A 17,500-nucleotide genomic window follows, 5' to 3' on the forward strand; every position below is an offset into this window, starting at 1 on the left:
AAAACAAACAATGCCACCGTGCCGCCATCATGTAATGGGAAATTATTTTCAACGATTGGTTCACGAACCAAACGAGACCTGCAGAAATACAGTTTTCTTCCTCATTGATTTGAAGACAAAAAGGTTAGATTCTGTACGTTAAAATAGACCTCGACTTAATGTATTCTGCTTAACTTTTTAGGTGCTTCTGTCAAGTGTAGTGTGAGTGCAGTGTCATGTCACGTTTGGGACAAGTTGAAAAACCGAAATTTATCCAACTTTAAAAATCAATTTCTTCGCTCTGAATCATTTCCCCAAAAAATCCTGTGGCACTCTAAAAGAACAACTCTTTGACTTTTAAACGCTAGGTTTTCAACGAATTATATGCAGTACCACGAGCTTAAATAATAGGCTAATTTTAGATAAGTTTTCTTCTCGATAAAAATAGGTCGGGCAAATTAAATTAGATTTTAAAAGGAAATAGCCGAGAATTGATAAGAATTGCTTTAACGGGATTTTTTGACATCGGTCAACAATATGTGGTAGATTTTATTGCTCTAAAGTGTTTTACTTTGTAACGCGAGGCGTCGTTAATCGCCCTAAATTTCACTTTGAAAAGGCGGCGTTTTCACAAAATTCAGTGATTATCGATTTTCTCGAAAACTAATCGATACTTAGTAAAATGAACTATGCAGTGTTTTGTTTTACATTAAGGTCTACCTAAAATGAGATTATGGGCCGAATTGATTTTTGAGCTGTTGCCACGAAATTTTGAAAATATTTGATTTTTGGTAACATTTGCTCTTAATATAGTTAAACAAGATAAAGGCAGGGTTAGCTAACTCCATCGGACTCTCCGGGTTTGTGTCATAATTTACAAGTTTATAGACTGTACAAAGGATTTTATGTAATCTTTGTTCCAATAAAGTTTCTTTGCCTAAAGCCCTAAGGAGTTTTCGTATGGAGTACGTTTGTCTCTAAGAACGATTCGAAGATACCCTGGCCCCAGTGGTTTACCTTGAGCCGCGAGAGAGTCGCAAAGCGGCGAAGATGAGTCACGAAGCGGCCAAGATGAGTCGCAAAGCGGCGAAGATGAGTCACGAAGCGGCGAGAAGAGAAAAACCTCTTGTTACCTCGGACTTAAATCTCACTTTCATGCAAACTCCAGCTGTCAAACGCGTGAAATTGATAATTACAAAAGGGAACAATGGCAAGTTAGCAATCACGCTTCCCCTCGGTATTACCAAATCAAACGAACTAATCATATAGATTTGCATGTTTGTAAAAATATCAACCAATCCCCAAGGTAACCAGAGGTGTTTCTCTTGTTCCCTTTAAATATTTGCTTGTGTTCCCTTGTTCCCCAAATTACTTTCAAACTTGTTCCCAACTTTTTGATCCCTAAAATTGTTTTCAATTATTTTTGTTCCCTTGTTCCCTAAAATATTTTGACATTGTTCCCCTGTTCCCCAGCTCAAATTAGCCATGTTCCCTTGTTCCCTAAAACCCCTGGGAGGGCCTCATTAAAAGATGGAGTGTGTGAACAGGTGTGAGTAGCAACAAAAGCATGTCAACCGAACATGTTTACCGAATAATTCTATCCCCTACAGTATGTTGCCTAGTATCCGACCACTTCAGTTTACAAGTTGCACGAAACATTTCAGTGTGACATACCCTGCAACGGCCAAAATCGTCTTGCAAGAGCCGTGGCCGCCTCAATGTCGCCAAAACATTGCGAGACAAGTTGCACGAAACATTTTACAGTGTAACAGCGCCTTAAAACTGCCATGCATAAATTTTCCCTCCTTAGCCGTAAGACGTGTAAAATTTGTCCCTGGACTTGAACAATAAATCTGTAATATGATGAAAGCAAGCTTTTCCTTTTTACCTTCTTTTCCGTGGTGAAATTTGCATTTGTACAGATACCCATTGCTGCAGTGTCCAACCAGCTACCACGGGAATAACAACGTAATTAAACGTAACTTACGACGGGGAAGAGATGTTTTGGTAGTTATGCAATGCACCACACGGAAAATAATTCCGCTCGATAAATCAGTGAAGAAAGTTTCAAATTGAGTTGTATCAGAATAGCATTATACTGCACACAGATCAATTAAAGTTATAAACGATAGGAAATTAAAAACGACTGCAGCTTATACAATGATTTTTGTACAGTGCACGAAAAATTGGTCGTATTCTGGGCACTTTTTGTGAAAAACATCTTGATGATTCTGGCCTCCGTTATTCTAGAAACAGTTCATTTCAGGAAGAATTGAAAATTGTTCTGACTACTTGAATTCGTTGAGAATAATCACTGCAAATATCAAAAGGTTTCATCAAAATATCATGAATTACAGATCCTTTCTTTAACCGCGGCGATCGTTTCACTGCGCAGTGAAAAGCATAAATACTAGTCATGAAAATGGCCGCCGTATTTATACTAGAGGACGTCTAAGACGTCTCAGACGTTTAAGACATCTTAGACTTCTTTAGACGACTAGTATAAATACGGGAAATAAGGTGGACGAATTAAACGTCTCAAGTTTAGTGCGTCTAAACGACGCACTTAACAGACGTCTTAGTCGTGTCAGTCGTCTAAGCCGTCTAGTATAAAGACGAGACGCACTAAACTCAGTGGGACGCACTTAGAAATGAAGTGAGCACAGTCTCTTTGGTGATTAAATCTCAGTATCTTTTAAAGAAAATTGTGAATTTGATTTCTAGCCGTCAAAGTTAAGTGGCCACGAACAGAACGTCCCCCTCTGCAAAGGCCCGGCAAAACTTGCATCTCAAAGCTTAAATGTTCGGAGAGAAGGGTTGTGGGAAAAGGCCTTCAGACTTTTGAGGTAATGTCAAATTACTCCCTGTGTTTCACAAGCAAGTACAAAGCTTTTTGGAGGTGGAATCTACATGCTCCTTCAGTGAGTGAAAATTTCACTTACCTGAACAGAACGGCGCCCTCTGCAAATGATCCTAAAGCTTAAGACGCGCCAAACTCGCATCTCAAAGCTTTAAATGTTCGGTTTCCTTTCGGTAAACTTCGTTTTCCGTAAACTAATGAGAGCGTTGCAAAAATTGAAATTATTTTTTAATTGGTCGGGTACTAGGCAACGTACTGTACTGTTTGATTTGTGTCACAAATAATAATAATAATAATAATAATAATAATAATAATAATAATAATAATAATAATAATAATAGAGCGAGTTTCAATTGAGTGTCGTAAAACCAAAGTAATTACTTTGGCCAATCAAAAAGGACTGAGACAATCCGGCAAACCAATCAAAACTCGAAGTAATTACACGTAGCCGACACAAAGCGCGGGAAAATGCGCACGCGTGAGCCAAGATTGGGTTTGGTTTCACTTCTGATTGGTTGAAAAAATGGCGCGAGAACTTTGAACCAATCACTGAGTGAAGTAATCATAAACCAAAGTAATTATCTAATTACTTTCGACACTTAATTGAAAACCGCTCTAATAATAATAATAATAATAATAATAATAATAATAATAATCTTTATTTATATAGCGTTATTTCTACTAAGAAACCAATAACGCTTTACAATAATAATACGCGTAAAAATTAAAATAAAACATGAAAATAATAGATAACAGTAATACCTAAAATATACAAAAGACTATAATATGAATAACTAATCAAGATAAATATTTACAAGAAAAATTATTCAACAATAATAAAAGAGTTAAAATGCTTCTTAAAAAGAACGTTCAAAAAGAAATGTTTTGATCTGTTTCTTAAAGGTGCTTAAAGATACAGTTTCTCTAATATTGTTAGGAAGGCTGTTCCATAACATAGGACCATTCACAGGAAAAGCTCTTCTTCCATATGTCGTAAGGTTATACCGCAGAACAACGAGGAGTCTTTTGGAGGAAGAGCGTTAATTAAGATCTGGTCGGTTCATATTTAGTGATCATGTCAGATATATAGAGTGGCGCAGTGCCGTGTTATGCCTTAAAAACTAGTACTAGGATCTTAAATTCAATTCTGACAGCAACAGGCAACCAGTGGAGTTCTTTAAGTATCGGAGTAATATGTTCAGTATTGTGAGTGAATGATAGTAAACGGGCAGCAGAGTTCTGTACATATTGAAGTTTTTGACGGAGGTTTTGTGGCAGTCTGGATAATAGCGAATTGCAATTTGGATCTATTAGAGCTGTAGTTTCTTGGTGATCAGAGGTATTTACAGATGTAACAAAGCCATTTCTAATAGCATGTACTTTTTCTGTAAAGAAATCTGCAAAACGATTTGCACGATCCGTCGCACAATCATGAGAAGGCAACTTAGGGGGCGCTTTGAGATTCGGCATTTTCTCCACGGCTCTGAATAGTTCAATTGATTAGAGCTATTCTCCTCAATGACTGATGAGTAGAACTTCATTTTAGACCCATAGATGAGACTATTAACTCGATTACACTGATCTACATACATCTGTCGTGCAGCAGTAGTACGAATCTTTCGCCATTTGCGTTCAAGTCTCCGACGCTCCGCTTTCTGTGATGTGATTTCTTCAGTGTACCAAGGTGCCGCAGGTCTTAAAGTAATAACACGCCTTTTGAGGGGGGCATGCTGCTCGAGCAATAAGGACAAAGTGTTTTCATACAAGTTCGAGAGTTCTTCAGTATTGTTGATTTGCTCAAAATTCATTAATGGCGAGTTTCTGACTGCTCTGAAGTTCTCTCTGTCAACCTGATTGACTTTCCGATAGCTGATTTCCTTGCGAGGAAAGTTGGACTTTTTTATTGCTAACTCACAATGCACAGCGAAATGGTCCGAAATTACTGGATCTGTAAATAAATGTGTACATTGGAGACTAAACTAGCCTCATTTGATCTTGTTATTATAAGATCTAGGGTGTGACCATTTCGATGAATCTCACCTTTGACGTGTTGTACGAGATTAAATATGTCTAGTAAGTCAGAGAACCGCTGAGCAGACCGGTCTTCAGGTGCATCCAAGTGGAAATTAAAGTCTCCACAGATTAAAAGTGGCTCAGGTGTAGTTACAAGCGACTCCAGAAACTGCCTGAATTCATTCAGAAACATACTCAGTGTAAAAACATTGGTAGCTGATGGGGGAGGTCTGTAGATAACTACCATTCGCAGAATTTAATTCGTGATGAATAATTCATTGAGTAATTTGCCAGCTCGAAAGATTTGTAAATTTTCGATGTTGTTGTAGCGTTCTTGAATTTGTAACTCTGCTTGTACAAAAATGCCACGCCACCTCCTCTGGTCTCGCGAGACACATGTCTGAAGAGGTAGCCAGTAGGACACAAGCAGTTAATAATCAAATTCTGTTCGAACAAGTCGGGCTGGGTCCAGGCTTCAGTAATTGCCAGAATATCCAGGTCATGATCTACTACAAAAATCTTTAATGAAAAATGATTTGTTATTAAGAAACGGTCCAGATAAGAACGATAGCAACAACGGCAACGAACATGTTGGAATTCAATTGGTATGCAAAAAGGTGATAACTTTTCTATTGTCTGTACTTACTTCGGATTGGCTTAAACAGCAAACGGTTAACAAAACTTCATAAAGCAGTATTATATTCATTCTTACTTTCCAACCATCTTCCATCTTTCATCTGGTCTCAGTTTAAATGAATTCCACAGAAATCGTATGTGGGGAACATGTAAAATTGTAAACGTTTCTTGGCTTTTGTTTTCAACTCTTGTGATTGGTCAAAATCTTTTAACACAAAAAAACACCCTTTCAAAGTGGGCTGTAAATGAATTTTATTGCGTTAACTGCCTTCCTGTAGGTTTATGCATTCTCTGTGTAAACATGATAACATTCCTATGTGGGGAAAGCCCTGTTGCCCCATAACAAAGGAAATTGCTATCCACCTTACACGGATCATTACTTAATTGATCTTGCGTTAATAAGGCAGAAATCGGTAGGCTTGAACCGGTTAGGAGAGCCACTAGGAGTGAATGGTGTCTGCGAGATCGCAGTCAAGTTCGCCAAATTGACGTTCCTTATTGACGTTCCTTTGCGTTGGGCTAGAACAATGGGCCCTGGCGAGGCGGTTCGACACGATGGTAGGTATTTTTCTCCTGCCGCGTCTCGTACCCCTGTAGCGAAAAATCCCGCATTCTTTGAGGGTGGTAAATAGTGTCGACTGACCTTCGAAAATAGAGCTGCGTCGAAGATCTAATAGCTGGTTTCTGGAGTAATAGAGAAGCGTTCGAGTATTTTCGTTCCGGTTGAGTTCCCTTGCATGATGTTTATTTAAATGCAAAATTGCAGCAGATCGAATATTGGAAGTATTAGGACCAGGCTGTGGCTGGATATCCATAAAAATAGTAATGTCGATAGGCTGGTCATGCCCCGGAACCACCACTGAACACAATTTGACCATGCTTAGTCCATTTTGTAGACGGAGAATTGGATGAAGAGAAACCATGGACTTCTGTACAATGGCCAGTATGGTTTTCGTGAAAATATGTCGACTGAACATGCAATTTTTGGATATTGTTAATTCGATCCAAAGCAATATGGACAACAAATTGTTCGCTTGCGCTATTTTCCTCGACTTTAAAAAGGATCTTGATACTGTGGATCATTCAATTCTTCTGAGCAAGCTATAATCATTACGGTATAAGGGGCCCGGTTAACGATTGGTTTTCATCCACTGGCCGTGTCCAAACTACTCAAATCGATAAACAAATATCTTCTAAAAGAAACGGTGCTAACAGGGGTCCCACAAGGCTCTGTACTGGGCCCTCTACTTTTCTTGATCTATACTAATGATATTTATAATTCTTCTAAGAAGCTTTCTATCAAACATGATAATGTAATGGATTTGATGATAAAAATTACGGGCAGAAACATACTTATTAAAGACAACGTTTCGGTGTCCTCATGACACCATCACATCAAATATAATGTTTTACAGATAACTCGAATATTAATGTTCAAGATTAAGTTCAAAGTCCCTAGAGGCTAGGTGAAAAGTTTTGCCTTTATCGAGTCACTTTGGATATTCAGACACGGTTTGTGCCCGCGAATAAGGAACATTTCATACACAAGACAATCAAATTTGCATGAGCATTTCTTAAGAATGCGAAACATGTACAGTTGGCATGTCTTATTCCTACAGTTGGCATATCCTGAACATCTTGTTCACTCTATGATCTCCAATTTTATCACATCCAAACAAACACCAGCACCTCCACGCAAATCTACACCTGACCCGCAATCAGTACGAATTGTTCTACCATTCAAGGAACAAAAATCAGCTGACTCTGTGCGCAAGCAGTTGAAAGATCTTGGTAAGCTGTTAAACATCGACTTATGCCCAGTCTTTATTTCTCGAAAAGTTGGAGAAGATCTCAAACATAAAGAAATCAAGCCCGCGTTGATCAGCGAACAATCAGTAGTTTACAAATTTGAATGTGGCTGGTGTGATGCCAGCTATGTTGGTTACACGCGTCGACATCTCTACCAACGGATCGATGAGCATACAAGATCTGGTTCAATATTCAATCACTGCCAAAGTCAACATCAATCAAGAACAATGACATCTGACATGTTTCGCATCCTTAAGAAATGCTCATGCAAATTTGATTGTCTTGTGTATGAAATGTTCCTTATTCGTGAGCACAAACCGTGTCTGAATATCCAAAGTGACTCGATAAAGGCAAAACTTTTCACCTAGCCTCTAGGGACTTTGAACTTAATCTTGAACATTAATATTCGAGTTATCTGTAAAACATTATATTTGACGTGATGGTGTCATGAGGACACCGAAACGTTGTCTTTAATAAGTATGTTTCTGCCCGTAATGTTTATCATAAGAAGCTTTCTTTTTATTTATTTGCTGATGATACAAACCTGCTGTATGCTGACAAAGATTTGAAGTGTAACCAACATTGAATTGCAGAGAGTCTGTGACTGGTTGAATGCAAATAAGCTGACCATAAATGCAAAAAAGTCCAATTTTGTCGTCTTTAGGCCATCACAAAAGAAGCTTCGCTATCAGATCAATATTAGGATATACAATAATGCCTCAAATAGTGATACTTTTCTTGAATGCAAAGATTATGTAAAGTTCCTGGGTGTGCTCATCGATAAAAACTTAACTTCGAAGTATCATATCGACTACATTGCCTCTAAAATTAGTAGGGTTGTTGGAATTATATCACGATTAAGACACTGTCCTTCTAAATACTTTAATCCAAATTTACCGTTCTCTGATTTTCCCATATACATACTACAGAATTGCTGTTTAGGGCCAAGCTGTACAGGTCTATTTGAAGAAGGTCTTTATCTTACAAAAGCGAGCTCTTCGGCTAATGTTCTTTGCTGGTAATAGATCTCATGCTATTCCTTTGCTTGTCTCTGCTAATGTCTTACCCCTCAATATGCTTTATTTTGAAACAGTGTGTTCTCTTATGCACTACATATCTACCAATTCTGCGCCTCAGAATATCTGTGATGTTTTTACCTGCTCATCTAACGTTCATACATATAACACTAGATTTTCTGATGCTGGTAATTTAAATGTTAATAAATCAAGACTGAGAATTCAACTTAATTCGTTTTCCATTTTCGGAGCTAAGTTGTGGAATTGCCTGAAGCCTGACCTCCGTAAACTTAGGAAAAAACCTTTCAAAATTAAGATTCATCAATTTTTACTTGCGGTACTTGGTAGTGAGGATGATTATGTTTATGTCTCTACGTTAATGTTTAAAATGTATATGTATTTTTTCTATTTTGTTAAATTTAAATTGTTTAAATAAAAAAGTGAAAATGATGATTGGAGCCATGTTTCGCGTTACTGACGCCGGATGACTGAGCAAAATAAATGAACGAACGAAAATGTCGTTTAAAACCAGGCCATGGCGATAAAAGCCCACCCAATATAAAACATCTTGGCTAGTTGTACCTTCATAAGGGCACAAAAGCTGGTGAAAGCGGCCCAAAGCGTAGAAACAAAACAAAACTTGCAAGAGCTGACACAAATCAAGTTCTATATCGAATAACTCGGTTACATCAAATAGGTAACGAGAGTCTGCATTTTTAGAAAAAAAATTATATTTTAACTGAGCTTTGCGTTGAATAGAAATTCTGATCTGTATGCGTATGGTGTTTGGATCAACCTCGTTGCTGATTCTTGCCTGACAAAACAAGCCTGTGACGAAAAAGTATATCCAATACTGCTGATTGGCTTTTGAATTCATATAAATCAAGATACTTACCTTGAAATTACAGCTCCCTGAGCGAAATGCAGCTGAATACCGCGGAAAAACTGATCCAACCCCCGAGCTACAATGAGCGACAAAAAAGTTGAGACACTTGGCAGTAAAATTCGATTCAGTTCCCCCCACCCCTTTTCCCCCAAAACAATGTTGATTTTTCTATTTCTTCGACTGCCCAGACAACAGCGCGTACACCATTCTCGTCCCCATCGCCCTTTTCGTTTGTCTTAGTCGGCGGGGCCTTGGCACGAGAAAACGAAGGGCTCTGGAGACATAGGATTTTCGAATTTTTTGATTGGCTAATGGCAAACAAAGAGATGCTAAGCGGATGTGAAAATGTTCATGTGTATTAAAAAGAACAGCGGTGCGTTCAACATGGAAGACCTGGGAGAAGACTCTCCCAAAAAAATTATGTTCAACGTTTCCAATGGTTGTCGTTATTGTAACAAAACGGTTTAAAAACCATCCGGTTGATATTTTCGGGGAAAAAAGCATTAAGGAGCCGGAATTGTTAAACGTGCTTCAGTTTTTAACCGTAAAAGAAATTAAGTATGACGATGGTTTGCCGAAAAAACTCTGCCAACCGTGCTTCAGGAAGGTGAACAATATTATAGAATTCCGCGCTTTGTCACTGGCAACACTTTCTGCACAGGAATTGTTGATTGGAGAGACTCGTATGAAGCGAGTCCGTGGCTCGCAACAGGTTGGAGAATCACCTTCTTCGAGTCAACAGGCGAAAAAGACTAGCTTGAACCGCGAAAATATCGAAAGTGTTCACAGTGTTCGGATGTGCCTTTTTCTGCTCTTTGTGGAGGGCGATCAACATCACCCCCCTCAGTTTAGACCTATTGCTCCCAAGAATATCACTACTACATACATACATACAACTTTATTTAAACTCAGATTTAGAGTAGCTCGAGAGAACTAGTGTCTCCGAGTAAAATTAATACATATAAAAAAAATAAAAATAAAAATATAATAATCCGCTTATGTACACATTAATATACACATATAATCTACGCAGTAATATTTTGAATGGCGCGCTTAAAAGCAATAAGAGATTAAGAAGTTCTTATGTCATCAGGCAGCATATTCCATACTTGGGTAGCAGCATATCTGAATGATTGTAATCCATAGGTAGTTGTGGTAACTCTTGGTAGATTCAATTTTAGGGTACCTCTGAGGTTGTACGCCACTTTCCGTTCTTTTAGTAGTGATTTGAGATATGGAGGAGCAACGCCATAAAGAGTCTTATACGTAGTAATTAGCATATTCTGAACACGAGAAGATTCAAGATTGACAGACCCCATTCTTCTCGCCGGCTTCGCCGGCTCGCGTTTACAAGTGAGCCTGCTCGCAGGCTAGAGTCCTGCCGACCGGTGTATTCAAGCCCACACCATGAGACAAAGCGGCTTACGAAAATACCAGGTGCGTGAAATACTACTGACTTTCGACTTATAATACTGACGTCATCATTTTCTAAAATCCAAAACTAAAGAGCAACGAAAGTTTTTATCCTCATCAGGCATAAGAGGCGGTAAATTTGTATCCATTTGCAATTTTAAAGCTCAATAGCGTGCTTCGTTTGGAAACCAGAGCATTTTGAATTTCTGAGTTATAGCGGTGCGTGACACGAGGCGACGATCAAGTTTATTGAGAAATATATATTTATCTCATGGTTTTGAGCCTTTTTAGAATTTAAAGCATTAGGAAAAGTGCTTAAGTAAATAGCTGTCTGTTCAGTACAGATGATCACTCGCCTAGATAGCCAAAGTAAGTAACAGATGTTGACACTATTTTCCGGCCGCCATATTGGTGCACCACAGATGTGCACCAACATGGCGTTTTCATACTGGGCTCTGTAAATTTCTGCAAAACATTTCGACGAATATCTGAAGTTTGGGGAAACGCACGGGCCTAAAACTTGGCGAAGTGTCTTCTTCATTTATCTTCTACAACATCACGAATTCTTGACTTTTTCCACTGGATGGTTTTCGATTTATTTTTTATTGCGTGACAGTGAAAACGAGCTATATCTCACCGAATTCATTGTACTGCAATATAATTCAGTATTTCCTGACCATCAGAATTATTAGTGACAGTAAATTGTAATAGTTTCTCAAGTAAAATGCATATTATAATTATAATAATTATTCATTCTGTTGTCAAACATGCTGAGTTCACTGAAGTGTTTGTCCCCCAACTTTGAACCATTGTTTTTCTCTTCCCTTCAGTTTACCTGGGAAAAGTTGAACAAGACACAGTCTTCACGTGACGTGGGCACCCTCTTCTATTTCAGACAAAGGTTCGGACAGACAAATGTTCCCCCACAAGTGAAGAATTGTGCGGAGGCCCTTATGCTTCAGGTAACACGTGCACACATTTGCGAAGCCTTCATGGCATGGGCTTGAATGGAAACCCTTGAATCAAGGCCATTAAATCTGGAAATACCACCACAATCTGCAACTGTACAAGAGAAACATGAATTCCTTGAGGGGTGCATTGCCAACTTTGTTGACAAGTATGCTTTGGTAGTTCCAGATGTGAAAGGATTGTGGGAGATGGAGGAAGCCCAGCGTGTAGAGTCAGAACAGGTTTTCCAACCACATGCAGTCACAAACAAACCAAAATCTACACAGGCCAGGTAATAAGTTATTAAAACTTTACTGCTGTTCATGACAACAAAGGGAAATATTTTTTCATTAAACAGGACTCAAGCCCAGAAGCAAATACCAAAGAGGTTGTTTGCGTAACCCCTCAAATACTAAAATTGTTGATATTTATTTATCACACTGTAAAATCCTTCACAAGTCCACTGTTATGGGTTATTATAATAGTATTATTGGTGGCCCTTTTTTCAAGAATAGCCACTAGAGAAAAGTATTTCTTAAGAAAAGTGCCACATATTATTGGCCTGTAATATTTAACAATATTATTTAACTATGTCCTGATGATTATTCTGCATTTGATTTAAGGTACTACAGTTCTGCTATTAAAGCAGAGCCAAGAGTTAGTAACACAGTGCCTTCTTGTTGCTGCTGGTCAGATTGTTGACAATGACTCTGCGAGGACAGAAAAACCAGCCCCAACTGAGGCTGCAGTTCAACTCACACCTGTGATGAACAAAAACAGCGCCCAAAATAAACTACAGATAGGTCAACTGGTAGCGTGGCCAAATAAAGATATGGCAATCTTTCAAAGTGAACCTGTTTTATTACACCTTGGAAAACAAAGTGAATGTAAGCATGGAATAAAAACTTCCCTTCAATTTACGTACATACATACATGAAGGCTATGGCTGTACTTATTCCTATATAATGTTCTCTTCTATTTTCCTTTAATATTGATGAGGATGTCTGGTATGCCAGTGGTGGATCCAGTCAGGCTCAAATGGTGAATGCATGAAAACAAGGAAATTTTCTTGTCCATAACAGCAAGAGGGAGGAACATCATCCCTAGATCCACCACTGTAAATAAGCAGTAAAGCATTAAAAAAGTTATACATTTCAAAAAAAGACGGCACACCTGCATAGAGCACAACCTATTTCATAATGTTTGGTAACAGAACATGTCCCTGCACCCCAGGGATTAAAGGCCACTGGAAATTCTAAGGGGGAAAAAACTCAACACTCTAATGCTTAAAGGGGCTAGGTCACGCTATTTTAGGTAATTTTGTTTAATTTTGTTAATTATGAGCTCTAAACGTCAAATTGGCAGAGCAAGAGTCTTTCATTTGCAAAATCACGGCCTCATAGCAACTGAGAATGATTTTCCAGCTGTGTAAATGACATTTTGATATAGACTGATATAAATTTGAAAAAGGTGGGTCGACATTTTCAAATTTACCCAAATTCAATCCATTTCAATCCTCTCCAGTTTTCTCCATCCATCACCCTTCTTGGCTTCCCTGTATTTTGTTAGAGTTCTTCTATAGTTTTGAACAGTTATTTTGATATTTTAGTCAATTCTATGACCATTCGATCAGTGCTGAAATTGCCTCAAATTGCGTGACCTAGCCCCTTTAAACTCACATTATTTGTTTGCTTATACAATGTACATTGTTAATTATCACACTATGACACTACCTTTAATATTTACAAGGTTTATGGCTAACAACAACTTTCATTACTAACAACATTTCACTTACTGTTACAATTTGAATGTCAATTACTTATTTTCATCCTCACAATATGTAAAGAAAAAACAATTATTTAATTTCAAGGGGTAGGGCATATCAAAATATTCCAGTTTTTAATGGAAAGGATGAAGCTAAACTGGAAATTCCATGGGGTCAGGGACGTGGGCCTTATGGATACTTTTTAAAATCAAAATAATTTATTATATCAGTAAGTTAAATAAATGTATAATTAAAGTTAGTGCGACTACAGGCACCTTTGGAAATGTGGCACCTAGCATACCTAGTTGGCATATGCAAGCTGAAAACTCTTCCTAGAAATAAAATGCAAGTAAAATGAAAAACAATGTTATGTAACAATGATTATAACAATAGATTGTGAGCAATGATAGCAGATTACACCTGAATGGAATATACCAAATTGAAATGAAGTTTTACTACTACTACTACTACTACTACTACCACTACCACTACCACTACCACTACCACTACCACTACCACTACCACTACCACTACCACTACCACTACCACTACCACTACAGGTACATGTTGCTCAGCCAATAGGCCACTATCAAAATTACCATAATACTCTTTGTTTGCCCTCCATAAGCATAATGTTTCCAATCTCTCTTGGGACTCACAATGGTCCCAAGAGAAAATAAAAACAAGACTTATGCAAAATCTTTGAGGGCTAACAAAGAGTATTATGTTATTTTTGAAAGTGGCCTATTGGATTTCCACGTTTTGCATTATTATTTTCTTGTGCATCATATGGTGTAGGCTAATTTTACAGTTTTGATCGGTACATGCAAATTCTGAATGATTGGGATGATCTGAATGTAATAAAACAAAAATGATGATAACACAAACATTGTCCCCCGTTACTTCAATAATGTGTAACTTTTTCACAAATTTCACCACAAAGTTGAGGGTGGAGTAAGACTAAAATGAAGATAAACCGTAAGCAAATCCTTACAATAGATTATACCGAAGTAACTGGAAAGAAATAAAGACAAGAGTTAAATACTTGCCACTCTACTATGAGATGTGCTTCATCAATCACGATAGCTCGCATGTGGCGTCTCACTTCTTCGCAATCCAATAACTTACGCAATTTTCCAAGAAATACCTTCTATACTTCGATTGCTTGATTTCGTTAATTTCAACATCACTTAACGACTCAGTATTCCGAACCACTAAACTTCTAACTTGCATATCGTTCAGCTTGACTGTTTGATCTCTCATCAAGGCGTTTAAAGGAGAAACAATCAAAATAAAAGATTTCTCTGCTCGATCCAAGCCATGAGTCAAAAACAAAGGGCAACAACTGAAAAATCAATGACTTGCCAAAGCCTGTCGGCAAAATAATTAGTGTCTTTCCTAAAAAAAACAATGTTCCTTATCGCCTCTTTCTGTTGTACACGTAGGGAAACATTTTCCATATTGAGACCCCTTACCTAAGGCTCGACACAAGGATTCCTCGAATCCTGCCTCGACAACCGCCCTGACAGTCACAGACAGTGTATAGAAACATCACGACTACATACATGAAGGCCGGAAGTCCCAGAATCTAGGACTCGAAAATCCTGTCTCCAGAGCCCTTCGTTTCTAAAGCCCCGCCGACTATCAGAAAACGAACGAGTGAGCGCAGCGAACGAGTGACTTTTCTGATACGAAACAACGAGTGAATAGAAATCGTACAAAGCATTTTCCATGCTGTAATGTGTTTATTCATAGGTAATGAGGATTTTTTTCGTGGTAGTGTTTGATAGACAAATTTATTTCGCAGAAATGGAGTGGGGCGATGAAAGCAATAACCAATGGTTTAAAATCGCCCAACCGACAATTTATTTAATAAAATTTACAACACTTACTGTGTTTCAGATATTCCAAAGTAGTCCAAAGTGAAGAGTGTTTTTAGTTCGCCGCTTGTCAAAGCTACCGGCGCTTTGGGTTTATTTCCCTTTCCTTGCTTCTTCAGTTGGACTAAAGAACCTCTCTGGTTTTCTCGAATACCAGGTCGTTGTCGTTCCAAGCTAGCCACTAAACTTCGAAGGAAAGACGGCTCGTATTCATTTCCGTCTTTAGTGCGGACGGAGATGATAAATTGGTTAATGTATTCAGCATTCATTCAGCTCAACCGCTGGAATAACTTCCATTTTCCTGTCTTCGACCTTCGTTTTCAAAATTCCTTCAAGCAATCGTACGTTTTATTCAGTTTTTTGAGCGGCATTTCTGTTTTCTTGTTCTAAAATAAATTCCTCAACTGAGCAAACAGAAGCGCAAAACCTTCTGAAAGGCGGTGAAAATATACATCTGGAATCTTAAAAGCGACGAATAATGGTCTTCGACAACAATTGCATCTTTCCTCGTCGGATATCAAAGTGAGGTTTGTTTCTAATACTTTACTGACTGTTCTGTTATGTACAACAATGAAAGCAAATGGTAAATTATGTATTGAGGGATTCTAACGCCTTGAATGCATCTGTGTTTACTAAAGTCGCATCTCAGTTGTCTGACTGTTTACATTTACTTTGTGCTCAACTCTGCACAGTCTTCTGGTAAAAAATACGTGGAAATGTGACATTGAAGAATTATTTGAAAGAAAGCTTGTTGTCTATTTTGTGCTTCATTATTTACGAAAGATTCAAGAGGTTCCTCAGAAAAGGGTCTGATCCTGAACTGTGAGACTGAAATTTATGGGTTTACCTCGGTGTGAAAACCTGTGAAACTTTTTCTTTGTTTTGTTAGCTCGCGGTAGGGTTAGGTTATTGTTTGATGTTTTTTTGCTCTTTCGTTTTCCTTTGTGTTACGTCATCTGTGAGTTTCACAGGTTTTTACACCGAGGATGAGCCAAATTTATTTAAAATTGCATATGGTTTCAGTGACACGGATTGTGTTTCTTGTTTGCACTTACGCAATACAGACCTCCCGCTCGGTTAATAAGAACTAAATATCGTACTCGGGAGTTCTTTCATTTATGCCTTGTTCGCCGCGGACATTTCTTGGTTATTCCAGCACGTAACAATACGCTAAATTGACAAGGGCGGTCTGGAGCTGTGCAGTAGGCGTGGGATTTGTCTCATATGGTTTAGGGGCCGACATATCTCTCCCTCAATGCCGTACCGGGAGGCGAGGTCGGTAGCAGAAAGAAGCGAAGAGCCAACTGCGTCCAAAAGCGAGCGCACGGGCCGAAGTTTTATATTCCAACAATGTGTCGATCATATCTTAACCTTGCAGTGTTTTATAATTTGGCACCTTGTATTAAAAACCAATGACAGTTGAGTCTTTAGGGTAGAGTTGTAACAACTAGAAATTTACGGACTAATTTAATTGTTTTGTTACTATTTATGCTATAGTAAAGTTGCTAATAAAAATAAGTTTGTTAATGATTGCTGTTTTTTTCTTTACGGTTTAGACATTTAAATACATGCCCACCATTTTTATTCAATATGAAAAGAAGAAGCCATTTAGATTACGATGCCCTGATTGGAAGCCATTGAAATGCTTGTGCTACCAATCTTGAATTCCATTACGCAAGGAATGATTTTCTTTAGGAAGTTTCTCTGGCTATCTTTTCCGTTCCTTGGCCCTCGCTGCTATCATTCTTTAATTATCAAAGCGTTCGTTCTCTTCCTGAAGTTTTTGAATTACTGGAAGTAGATCACTCCACTCTTTTTCTGGATGTCTTTTGTCACATGTATGGTCTAGGTTGACTGAGGCTCGTCGCTATTACATGTAAGTTTAAGTGCACAATTCAGATCCTACTGCAGTGTGCAATTTATTTGGAAATCAACTCTGACAAACGTCAGCTTACTCCTTACCTTTCTCGGCGGAATAAAATGTTTGCTACAAAGTATTCGCTCCTTCGTGTCTGCTTTACTATAAGTGTATGTTACAAATGTGGGGGTTTATAAACAACTTATCGGTACCTTTCACAAGGCTTTCAAACACTGTAATGAGACATTTAGTCAGCCTCCCTGAGCAGGTGTCGCTCAAGGAAATTTGGCCCCCAAAGCAACAACTTGCCTCATTAATTTCCCGTAATTTTTTATAGTGCTGAACGCACAGACAAACACTGTCTTCTAACTCAGAAACACAAAACACCTTTCCCCAACAGAGAACTGAGTAATCTTGTTTTTCACTACGGAGGGCCC

General features: G+C 38.3%; 1 protein-coding gene across 4 annotated transcripts in view; it reads right to left on the reverse strand.

Annotated features, from left to right (window-relative positions):
• The window catches only part of LOC138046867 (uncharacterized), a 54,044-nt gene extending 39,203 nt beyond the window's left edge, over nt 1-14,841 (reverse strand). The window contains exons 1-3 of one of the 4 annotated variants that reach the window (XM_068893460.1): nt 12,494-14,841; nt 11,448-11,674; nt 9,209-9,275 (exon numbers count right to left, since the gene is read on the reverse strand). The gene's annotated coding sequence lies outside the window, so the exon portion shown is untranslated. Of the gene's footprint in view, nt 1-996; nt 1,140-2,921; nt 2,950-9,208; nt 9,276-11,447; nt 11,675-12,485 lie in introns of those variants that run through there. The other 3 variants (XM_068893452.1, XM_068893490.1, XM_068893484.1) reach the window with 3 other exon arrangements.
• Nucleotides 14,842-17,500: the final 2,659 nt, after the last annotated feature.

Source organism: Montipora capricornis, chromosome 1 (genome assembly GCF_036669925.1).
Source record: "Montipora capricornis isolate CH-2021 chromosome 1, ASM3666992v2, whole genome shotgun sequence".
Lineage (NCBI taxonomy): Eukaryota > Metazoa > Cnidaria > Anthozoa > Scleractinia > Acroporidae > Montipora > Montipora capricornis.